Genomic DNA, 11,849 nt, shown 5'->3' on the forward strand with positions numbered 1-11,849 from the left:
AACCCAGGACCAAGGGCTTGAAGAGATGCTCAGCAGTTAAGAGCAGTGACTGCTCTTCCAGAGGACCGGGTTTGATTCTCAGCACCCACAGTGTGACTCACAACCATCTATAACAATGGCTCCAGGGGAACTAACACCCTCTTCTGGCCTCCGGGGACACCGGTCATGCACATGGTGCATATACACGCCTGCAAAACACCCATACTCATGAAGTAAAACAACAAAAAATTAACCAAAACCCTCACAATAAAAAGTATCTTTAGCTCAGGGCTTATATAGAAATGGTGTGAGCCACTTTAGGATCTGATCCTTAGGCCACATGCTTATCTCTGGGCTTTTATGTGACAAAGAAACTTGTCCATTAGAGCCAGGAAAGGTGTTTCCAAGGAAGCAACATTTAAACATTAAAGGTTGTGGCTTAGTAGCCAGTAGAAAGCGTGAAGGCAGTGGAGAACAAGGAGGGACGTTTAAGGGACAGATGATCTTGGAAAGTGGGCCAGTGATCAATTTATTGCCTCCTTGCTCCAAACCCATCCTTTGTGGTGCTTTATGATACCGGAGCTGGGCTTATAAATATGCCCTCCTTTCTGAGTGATGTGCTGTCAGGTCTTGCCAGTAATGGAGGGACAAGGTAAAGAGGAAGGGGCTGCTTCTAGTTGTGGCCTCTGTGTGTGTGTGTGTGCGTGTGCGTGTGCGTGTGCGTGTGCGTGTGCGTGTGTGTGTAGGCTCTGCCGAGCAGTAGACCCAATACTCCCGCCTGTTAATGCATTTGGACGGCAATCAACTAGTGGCTTTCTGCTCATCAGTCTTGGCCTGCAGCTTCTCAGTGAATGTCACCAATCTGCACCAGAATGGACATACTGCTGCATTGGTAAATATTCAGCTCAAAACCAAAAGAGCCAACCAATCAAAGCAAACCAAAACAGCAACAGTGATAATAACCCCACCAAGCGCCTCTTACTTGTTTCATTTCCACGTGGCAGCGAGCAGCCTCACTACAACTAATTTCAGTGTAGGTCGGAAGCAGTGTGCAAATTGGCTCTGGCGAGCCTGTGGATGGCTCTGGTTTACCTCTGAAACAGACACACTGTCTCCTGAAAGTATGATCAGAACATGGAAGAAGACTGCCCTGCCTAAATTCCTCTTGCCTTTGGGTCCCGTGTGTAATGTAGTTTGTCTGAATCCTGTATAGCTCATCTGTGATTTACCCTAGTCTCAGCAGGCCTCAGTCGTTCATGGACCGAAGAGAGCTTATCTTGGTTCATAGGTACCTGGCACAGAGTCAAGTTAATCTGTGTCTGTAGGTTGACCTTGGACCCGGATGAGATACTTTGTATCACCCACAGAGAAACTGGAACAGACCTGGAAAGGCGAGTATCAGGAGGAAGATCCTGGGTAGGGCTCCGAGAGCCCAGCCCTGTGCACCTTGAACCTCTGCTCTCTATCCCCGTGGCCTCTGGCCTCTCCTAATAGAATACCAAGTCGGGTCCCCTCCTTGCTTTCAGAGGGGGTCAGGCCTAGGGTCCCCAAATCTGCAAACGCAACAGTATCACTTTCAGGCCACCTCAACTTCCAACTCCACCAGGGACTGACATTGCACGTCATGTGAAGCGCCACAACCTCAGATTCAAACACCGCATCGACCTCCACTTCCCAGGCGCTCCCCAAGTCCAGGATGTGGTTCGCTCCCACCAATCGGTGCGCGCCCTCAGCCGCCTCCCGCAAGCTGGAGTGGGCCCCTCCCCTGCGCTGTGCCTGCTGGGCCCCATGGGCTCGGCTGCTGGGTGGGTGGCGGCTGCCCTCTAGCGTCCACGGGGACACCAGTCAACGCAGCGGGAAATCCCCTTTAAAAAAAAATCAGTGTCAGGACATCATACAAGTATATAGCATGTTCATACAGTATATTCTTCTCACACTTCTTTCCCTTTCCCGCTTCCCGTTAGACCTGTCTGTTCTTTATACAGTTTTTCTTCTACTTTCATGTCATATAATATCCTTATGAAATCTAGAATTCGTAAAAATATGCGATATTTGTCTTTCTGAGACTGATTAAATTTGTTTAAGATGATATTCTGTAGCTGAACCCATTCTCCTGCAAAAATATAATTGTGTTATTTTTTTATGGCTGAGTACACACACACACACACACACACACACACACACACACACACACACACAAACACTGCATGTATATCCTGCTTTTCTATCCATTCCCCTAGGTTGATTCCATAACTAGGCTATTGTTAATTGTGTTGCGAAAGACATGGAGTAAGTGTCTCTGTAATACGTTGGCTTAAGTGTGCTTTGGGTAAGTAGCCAGGAGCCCTGTAGCTGAGCCCATGGTACATCTGTTTTCGGCCTTCTGCAGGTTGTCCACACCACTTCAGTGGTTGGACCAGTAGTGTAGAGGGTTCTTTTACCTCAGCACCTTGTCTGCATCTGCTGTTATTTTCTCTTCAACCATATGCATGTTGGATATGTGCACTTGAGGGCAGGTGCCCTCGGAGACCACAGGCCTTCCTGCCTTGGGAGGTGGGAGCAGGCCTTGGGACCTCTGGAAGAGCAGGTGCTCTTAACCACAGAGCCATCTTCCCACCCCCTGGTGTGGCTTTCTTAATGACTGTCATTGCAGAATCTCAGCGTAGTTCAAACTTGCGTGTCTCTGAGGGCTGAGGAGGCTGAACTTTTTCCATGTTCGTTGGTCGTTTGTACGTCATCTTTTGAGAACTGGCTGTTCATTTCATTAGTTCGTTTACTGATTGAGGATTTTGGTTATTACTATTTAGTTTTCTGACTTTTTTTGGTACACTCTAGGTACTAATCTTCTGTCAGATGTGTAGGTAGCAAGAGTTTTCTGGGAGAGAAACTTTCCATAGGCACTGGTTTGAAGCTGAGGCCTGCATGTTGTCAGAGCGTGGGTACTCCAGGAGTTCCAGCCTGACCCAGGGCCCTGGAGGCTCCACAGTAGGCAATCCATCCCGTAAGTAATTTCATGGTTTTTTTCTTCTCTCTTTTTAAGTGTTTTTCTTTCCTTATCGATTGATTAGCTTCTGTTTGTCATGCCCTGTCAAAGGCTTATGATATAGAGATAAACAAGGAGAACATGATGTTTAGAAAATGCAAGTTCAGTGTGTGTGTGTGTGTGTGTGTGTGTGTGTGTGTGTGTGTGTGTGTGTAGCAATGGCTCAGTAGGTGAAGCTGCTTGCTGCCAAGGCTAATGACCTGAGTCGATTCCCAGAATCCACATGGTGGAGAGAACCAACTCCCTCAAGCTGTCCTCTGACTTCTGCACACTTGCCCACCCCCTACACCAAATAAATAAATAAGTGTAAAAAAATTAAAAGTGCGGGCTGGAGAGATGGCTCAGAGGTTAAGAACACTGCCTGTTCTTCCAGAGGACCTAAGTTCAATTCCCAGCAACCACATGATGGCTCACAGCCATCTATAATGAGATCTGGTGCCCTCTCCTGGCCTGCAAGCATACACGGAGGCAGAATATTGTATACATAATAAATAAATAAATCTTAAAAAAATTAAAAGTGCAAAAATCATGCACTCAGAAAGTCAATGTCCTTGCCTCTCCAACCTATGAGCTGTGTATTCTTGGAAAAATAACTTTTATCTCTTCAAGCCTGATTGTGCCCTCTATAAAGTGAGGGTAGGGATAGTGCCTTTCCTCAGGGACACAGGGTATGAAATCTGCATGTGGAGAAATCTGGTGCTTGTTGTGTTATTAAGGCGATTGTAGTGGTTTGAAAGAAAATGGCCCCCAAAAGGAGTGGCACTAATGGGAGGTGTGACCTTGTTGGAGTGAGTGGTGTGGCCTTGTTAGAGGAAGTGTGTCACTGTGGAGGCGGGCTTTGAGGTCGCATATATGTTCAAGCCACACTCAATGTCTCAGACCACTTCCTGTTGCCTGTAAGTCAAGATGCAGGACTCTGAGCTGCTTCTCCAGCACCGTGTCTGCCTGCACACCACCATGATGATAATGCACTAAACCTTGGAAAATGTAAGCCATTCCAATTAAGTGTTTTTCTTTTGTAAGAGTTGCCGTGGTCATGGTGTCTCTTCACAGCAATAGGAACCCTAACGAAGACAGCAATTGTGTTGGCACATATTTCACAGGATTGTGTGGGAGTTTCATATGATGTGTGTCAAACGTAACATACCCAACTCTAAGTCTTTCCCCCGACAAACACCAGCATGGCTTTGGTCTCTCTTTCCCAAAATTTCTACGGCACGAATTATGAAGTTTTGTTTCAAGTTAGCAGATGTATCTACTGACAACTATTTGTCTTTTAATTCACACAGTTAGATTTGAGATAGTATTTCTTCGGTGACACACGTGTGTGTGTGTGTGTGTGTGTGTGTGTGTGTGTATGTATGTATGTATGTGTATACATGTTCATGTATGTGTGTGCATGTGAAGGCTAGAACTTGACATTGGATATCTTCCCCAATCCCTTTCCACTTTTAAAATTTTTAATTACATTTTATTCATTTATTTATTGTGTGTGTGTTCTGGGGGTGGGGGTTGCAGAAAGCTGTTCTCTGAACAAGACAGCTGCCATCTTTCCTAGATCAGCTGTGCCAGTCTGCAAGAGACTGGAAGGCACTGGGCTTGTTGGTTGTTGACGTCCCTTGTAGGAGGGGATGGAGAAGGCCTCTGTAGCCCCACCTGAGAGTCCAGCTGCTTCCAATGCAGTTCTGCTCGGATTTCCCATGGCCTTGGCACCTTGGGTGGAGTGTGTAGGCTGCAGTGGAGGGAGGTTCCAGGAAGAGGACCTGCTGTCGCTATGGAGACGCCATCACCCATGCTGGGTAAACACTCTCCGCAGCTGCTGCCAGTAACCCCTCACTCATGCTCTGTAAGCAAGTTCAACAAACTTGGTGGTTCCAGGGCTTACTAAAGCACTGGCTGCTCTTGCAGAGGACTGGCTTTGATTCCCAGCGTCCACATGGGTAACCATCCGTAACTTCAGTTCCAGGGGATGCAATAACCTTTTCTGGCTTCCTTGGGCATCAGACATAGATGTGGTGTATGTAAATGCATGCTGTTAAAACATTCATAAACACAAAACAAATAAATCTAAAAAACAAAAGACCAAACAAACAAACAAAAAATCCCGTATCTCATTGGTTTCCCAAGGTGAACTTTGGTGGACCTGCACTTTAGTTTGTCATCGGGATTTTATGAGGAAAGGGTAGATGTTTACATCTCCCCAGGGTAGGGATTCTTGAAGTATGGAACATGTGCCATGGGAAGCAGAGAACAATTGTGGGAATCAGTTCTACCGTGTGGGTCTCAACTGAGGCTCCCTCCTCTCTGATGACCCTAGCTTGTATCAAGTTGATATAAAACTAGACAGCACACTTAATGAGATATCTTGTGATGGGAACAAAGTATAAACATGAAATTAATTTATGTTTCATTTACATATTTTTCTACAATCCCCCCCCCCCCCCAGAAGGTCTTACCATATAATTTTTTAAAATAGTAAAGGTCCCTTTGTCCACAGTGTGTTGAGATTGTGATTCACCTCTAGATGGCAGTGTTTGCAACCTGTGGTTTTAAACTGTACCTTCAGGCCAAGACATCTTAAACACACCTTTGTTTTAGAAAATAAAATGTGGTGGTTTACACTTGTAATCCCAGCACTTGGGAGACCAAGGCAAGAAAGCTGAAAGTTTGAGAGCAGCCTGGGGCTACGGAGTGAATTTGGGGTTACTCTAGCAAGGGTCTGAGTCAAAGAAAGGTTCAGTAGATGAAGTGTAAGCGTGAGGAATTGAGTTTGTATCTTCGGAACCCACGCAAAAATCTGGGTACAGTGGTGCTCCTCTGTAACCCTAGCCCCGGAGGGCAGAGACAGGTGATGGTCAGAGCTTGCTGGCCGGCCAGCCTAGCCGAAGCCTAGCCAAGTCAGCAAGCCCCAGGCCAGCGAAAGACTATCTCAAAAATTAAGGTAGAACACGACAGAGGAAGATACCTGACGTCCACCTCCATCATCCACGTGCACACACATAGGTGACCACACACGCTCACACAGCTCTCAGGCCTTTATTATTCTCTTCCTTGTGAACTAAAGATCTCTGTTTGTGGAAAGGTGCCCATAAAAGAGTTCAATTAAAATGGCAAGTTTCAAGTTCTCCCTTTCTTTTTCCCTCTCACAAAAACTTACTGAGCCTCATGTGCTAACCTGTGCTAAGTGACGAGAAAAGCAGCATCTGTGTGGCTCCCACGGGGCCAAAAGTCTCGTGGTTCCACTTTCTCATTGTGGCAAATGACACTACAAGGGACATCTCATACAGGCAGTTGGGCTTCTTGGGGACACTGGTTCTCAAAGTGTGGTCTGGGTCACAAGACAAAAACCATTTTCATAACGGTAATGGGTTATTTCCACTGTTTACATGGTCTTGAATGAATGCACAGAGGAACTTCCAGAGAGCCCGGGGCAGGGACTGCGACAGGTTGGCTATAGAAACAGACAGCAATCTGGATGGGCTGTTTAGCTCTAATGAGAGAGATTTAAAAAGATACAACGAATACAGTGACACTCTTCTTTTTTTCATTTTGGGAGATAGATTTATTTATTTTTATTACATTTTATTTCTGTGTGTGCATGCACGTGTGCACATGTGTGTATAGATGACAGAGGACAGTTTTCAGGGAGTTCTCTCCTTCCACCATGTGGTTTCCAGACATCAAACTCAGGTTGTCAGGCTTGGCAGTAAATGCACTTTACTGACTGAACCATCTTGCCAGACTAGATTTATCTATTTTTTAAAATAAATATATTAACATCTATGAGTTTATTGTTATATAAATGAAGTAAATATTTTTAAACTTTCTCAATTTTCTTTTTCTTTTCTTTCTTTCTTTCTTCTTCTTTTTTTTTTTTTTTTCCTGAGACAGGGTTTCTCTGTGTAGCCCTGGCTGTCCTGGAACTCACTCTACAGACCAGGCTGGCCTTGAACTCGCAGAGATTCCGTCTACCTCTGCCTCCTGAGTGCTGGGATTAAAGGTGTGCACCACCACCACCCAGCTCTGTTTTCATTTCTAATGAGAGAAATATCAGTAGCATTGTTTCCTTCCTGTCAGATTGGTAATGAGCTGGCAACAAAGTTTGAGGAAAGCACATCTCAGAGCATGATGTGGAAATCCAGCCGTCATGTTCAGGAGCAAAAGAATCAGGACAACAGTAATATTTTTAGAGTGCGATGGAGGCACTGGACAGATGGCTCAGTGGTTAAGTGTGGTGATATTTTGTGTATGCTCTAACAAATAAAGCTTGCCTGAAGATCAGAGGGCAAAGCCAGGCAGCCACTAGTTAGCCATAGAAGCAGACGGATCTCTGTGAGTTCAAGGCCATCCTGGGCTACACAAGATTGATCCAATTTAAAAGAGAAACAGAGCCAGGCAGTGGTGGCACACACCTTTAATCCCAGCACTTGGGATCTCATACCTTTGCCCAGTACTTGGGAGGCACACACGCCTTTAATCCCAGCACTAGGGAGGTTGAGACAGGAAGTGATACGGCTGGGCAGAGAAAGGAACGTAAGGCAGGTGGAAAAGGAGCTCAGTCCTTTCGGCTGAGGAGTTGGTGAGCTCAGGTGTGGCTGTGACTTGTTCCTTTATCTCTCTGATCTTTCAGCATTTACCCTGATATCTGACTCCAGATTTTTATTAAGACCAATTAGGATTCATGCTACAGTTAGGAGCAATGGTTGCTCTTCCAGAGGGACTGGGTTTGGTAGCCAGCATCCACATGGTGGGTCACAACCATTCATAGCTCCTGTCTCAGAGGATCTGATGTCCTTTTCTGGCCTCTATGGGTACTACAAGCATGTGGTACACACACCTACCCACATAAAAGAAAAATAAAGGTTAAAAAAAAGACCTAAGTTGTTATAAGTGCAGATGATCTAAACCTTTAATGGCATTTAATTTTATCAATGAGATAAATGGATAAATCTATACAAATGATTGAGTTTTGCAGTAGATGGGCCAAGGGGCAGCAATATTAATTTGTTGGTTTTTTACAATGGTTTTGCCCATAGGGACTTTTCTCCATTCTGATTTAGTACAATGACATGTGGCCGTAGTCAACCTGGCTATTTCTAGTGAAAAATCTTAAGCAACCAAACGTGAATTAAGTGAAATTTCACTTGGCCACTTAACCAAGGCAGAGCACACACACCTGTATTAAGGGAGAGCAGACAGAATAGACTATGAATAGAAGCACATAGTTCAGGAGACACACCTGAAGCAGCAGGATACTACTGAAGTAGCATGTACCACATGAACAAGTAGAAGTTGCTTTTCATCTGCCCTTTGCAGATTATCCACATTATCAGTGGAACTGCCTGAGGGAATGGTATTCTCAAGTAGAAGAGGTGATCTACTGTATTTATGTCTGTTTTTATACATGTATGTATATATGCATGCATGTATCTGTGTGTATTTGTTGTTTTAAGACAGGGTCTTAAAGGGTTTCAAGATGGCCTTGAACCTGCTGTGTAACTAAGGATGTCCTTGAGCCCTTGATCCTCTTGCCTCCACCTTCCAAGTGCTAGGATTGCCAGTGTGCACCAGCCATATTTATCCTAATAGCTGGGCTCCTGGTGTTGGGTTCTACAGCTGTTGATCCAGATGTGAACATGTCTATGTAGAAGGGTCTTTCAGGAGACAACAGTTCAAGTTGTTTCTGTCTTAGACTTGTGGATTACTGGCATTTTTGAATTGTGTTAAGGATACCTTAATCTAAAAATTGTCTAATCAATTACATGTTGAGTATGTTTTATCTGGATTATTTAGCACTAAAAGTAATTCAAATATCAGGCTTCTCCTCCCCCCCCCAGATTTTGAAATATTTTTGTATAGTTAATGTCTAACACAGGATTGCTATTGCTATGATAAAACATCATGACCAAAATCAAGTTGGGGGAGGGGAGGGCTTATTTGTCTTACTCTTCTACATTGTAGTTCATCACTGAAAGAAGTTAGGACAGGAACTCAAACAGGACAGGAACCTGGAAGCAGGAGCTGATGCAGAGGCCATGAAGGAGTGCTGCTTACTGACTTGCTCTTCATGGCTTGTTCGTCCTGCTTTCTTACAGGACCCAGGACTACCAGCCCAGAGATAGCACCCCCCACAATGGGCTGGACCCTCCCCCATCAATTACTAATTAAGAAAATACTCTACAGGCTTGCCTACAGCCACATCTTATGGAGGCATTTTCCAAACTGAGGATTCCTCCTCTGATTACTCTAGCTTGTTTCTGTTTGCTGGCTGTAAGAAGGTCTCTTTTGAGAGGACTCTGCCCCAGCCAGCTATTGTGACAGCTAATAGCTCTAGCTCTGGAGAAAAAAATTGCCTGAGGGGAAGCTACAGACTGCAAAGTGCAGCTGAGAGCTGAGAATGAAAGTTTCAGAGACTGTTTGAATTGAATTATTGCATTCAGGGGAACTGCAAAAAAGTTTTGGTAATGGGGCTCCTCATATTTGGGGCTGTTTGCTTCAAAGTCATTACGACTTGGACTGCTATATAGGGACTTCAGGGCAGCTGACAAGCCAGGCCCTGATTTTGAGTGCTCAGAGGAACTTTAAGACTGGTATCAGAACTGTCTTTTTGAACTTTTCAGACTTAAAAAATGGAATAGACAGGAGTGGTTCAATTGTAATAGAATTGTTTTGTGTATGCATATATGCCTTATTAACTGTAGTGACTCACAAACTGTTTTGTGTAAAAAAATGGAACTGTTTTGGGTAAGAATGGAGAAATTTTTTTTTTCTACCCAGGCTCAAGATTAAACTTAAAAAATTATAAAGAAGCTGGGTGGTGGTGGTGGTGGTGGTGGTGGTGGTGGTGGCGCTGCCGGCACACGCCTTTAATCTCAGCACTTGGGAGGCAGAGGCAGGAGGATCTCTGTGAGTTCGAAGCCAGCCTGGTCTACAAAGCAAGTTCCAGGACAACCAGGACTCTGTTACACAGAGAAACCCTGTCTCGAAAAACCAAAAAATAAATAAATATAAAAAAAATTAAAAAAAAAATAAAGGAAAGGGGGAGTTAATATTCCTCAGTCTCTTTAATTTTTAAAAAAGTATTTTCTCGTTCTTTGAATGGATTAATGTTAACTTGTGTTAATGTACCTTATAATTTGTTAGCAAGAAATGCAAAATGTTCTATTAAGAGATTGCCTTTGGATGTTTGCTAAAGTTTGTAAAGTGTAAACAGTTCTATTGAGAGTTTGTTTTCAGATGTAAGTTTGTAAGAATTGTAATTGTGTATGTTAGAATTATGTTAATCTGTTAATGTTAGTGAATCATGGTATGGTGATGCTGAGGAGTATTTAGGTTTGATGCAGTTGCATCAGGAGCTTACTGATTTAAAAAGGGCTTGGTGCAGCTAAGACTGCTATAGTCATTTGTGACCCATTCAAAAAGGCCATTCTATCTTTATCATCCTCTACTCCTTTACTGGGAGCTGTGGCAGCCATAGGGAGCATGAGTATTGCTGCAGTTGTTGCAGCTACTTGCAAGGTCTTAGTGGAAAGCTGATTCAGAGCTGCGTAGAGTGAAGTTCTGTACCCCCACTTGAGATTTATATTATTAAGAAGCGGAATTTGTGGGGGCCCAAATCACTCAGGACCAGAGAATATGAACTTGCTTTACCCAGCAGGGCTGCATAAGGAGATGATTTGACCATGGGCATGGTTACCAGGTATTTGGAAGGGTCTACACTTGGCTGTACAGTGTACTTTGATCTTGCAAAGGGGAGGTCTTTTGCCCTGCTCCTTGGCATGTTATAAAAAGCCCTTTTCAATAAACAATGAGGTTGTTGGGGGTTGATCTAGGCCCTCCCAAAGCTATCCTGCATTTCTGTCTTTCTTCTCTTCAACTAGGTCTCTCTTTTTATCTAATATTTTCTTATCCTTCTCTCATAAGAACCCTTCAAAAGGTGGGAGCTGGCCTCCCACACCAGCAGAAGGAAGAGAGAGCAAGAACCCTAGAATTGATTTGACATGTTGGGGAAGTGCTGGTAGTTTCCAGTGATCAGGCTGTGGTAGGAGGGCAGGAGGTGTTAAAAGGAGGCCTGTGGGAACCAGTTCAGCCAGATTTGCATGGCGTACTACTGAGTCTAGATTTTTGTCTTTGTCATTTTCATGAGCCACTGTAGGATTTAAGGAGGGCTGAGACCCAGTCATGTGTGATTGAGACAGTTCCCTCTAACGGCAAGTGGGAGAAAAGTCAGAGAGGAGGTCAATAGGGAGGCTTTCACATTAGGTCACATGAAAGAGGACAAGTCCAGTGCTTAGGGGCTGGGTCAGTGGGTAGAGTGTTTGCCAAGCCAGCGTGAGGGCCAGGGTTTGGATCCCAGCACCCATGTAGCTTCTGGGCAGCCTGCCTATAATCTTAGCACAGGATTAGTAAGCTCTGGCTTTGGGTGAGAGACCCTGCTTCAATGTATAAGGTGGAGAGTGATCAAGAAAGACTCTTCCTGATGCCATTCTTGGGCCTTCGCACATATGCATATACACATGTGCCCACATACATGTAAACATACACAGAGCTGAGAAGACCGAGACTGGGCAGAGGTGGAGAGAAGGACCTAAGGGGAGCACTGACAGTATGTGAAGAATATTGGCTCATGTGATAGGAGCCCAGACGTCATGTCCACACCAAGCATGGCTACATACAGGAGCCTGCCACTGCCTTTAAGGCTGTGGAGTCTCTACTGAGCTTGGTATCTCCTTGACAGTTTATATACTTTCAGCTTCAAATCCTGTGGGAAAGCCTCAACTAACCAATCAACACAGCTAAGGGAAGGAGATGCTCCAAACGGTTCATC

At 44.6% G+C, this 11,849-nt stretch overlaps 1 pseudogene; it reads right to left on the reverse strand.

Moving 5' to 3' along the window:
• Positions 1-7,093: 7,093 nt before the first annotated feature.
• On the reverse strand, positions 7,094-7,189 carry LOC131918162 (small nucleolar RNA U13; annotated as a pseudogene).
• Positions 7,190-11,849: the final 4,660 nt, after the last annotated feature.

The sequence above is a fragment of the Peromyscus eremicus genome, chromosome 8a (assembly GCF_949786415.1).
Source record: "Peromyscus eremicus chromosome 8a, PerEre_H2_v1, whole genome shotgun sequence".
NCBI lineage: Eukaryota > Metazoa > Chordata > Mammalia > Rodentia > Cricetidae > Peromyscus > Peromyscus eremicus.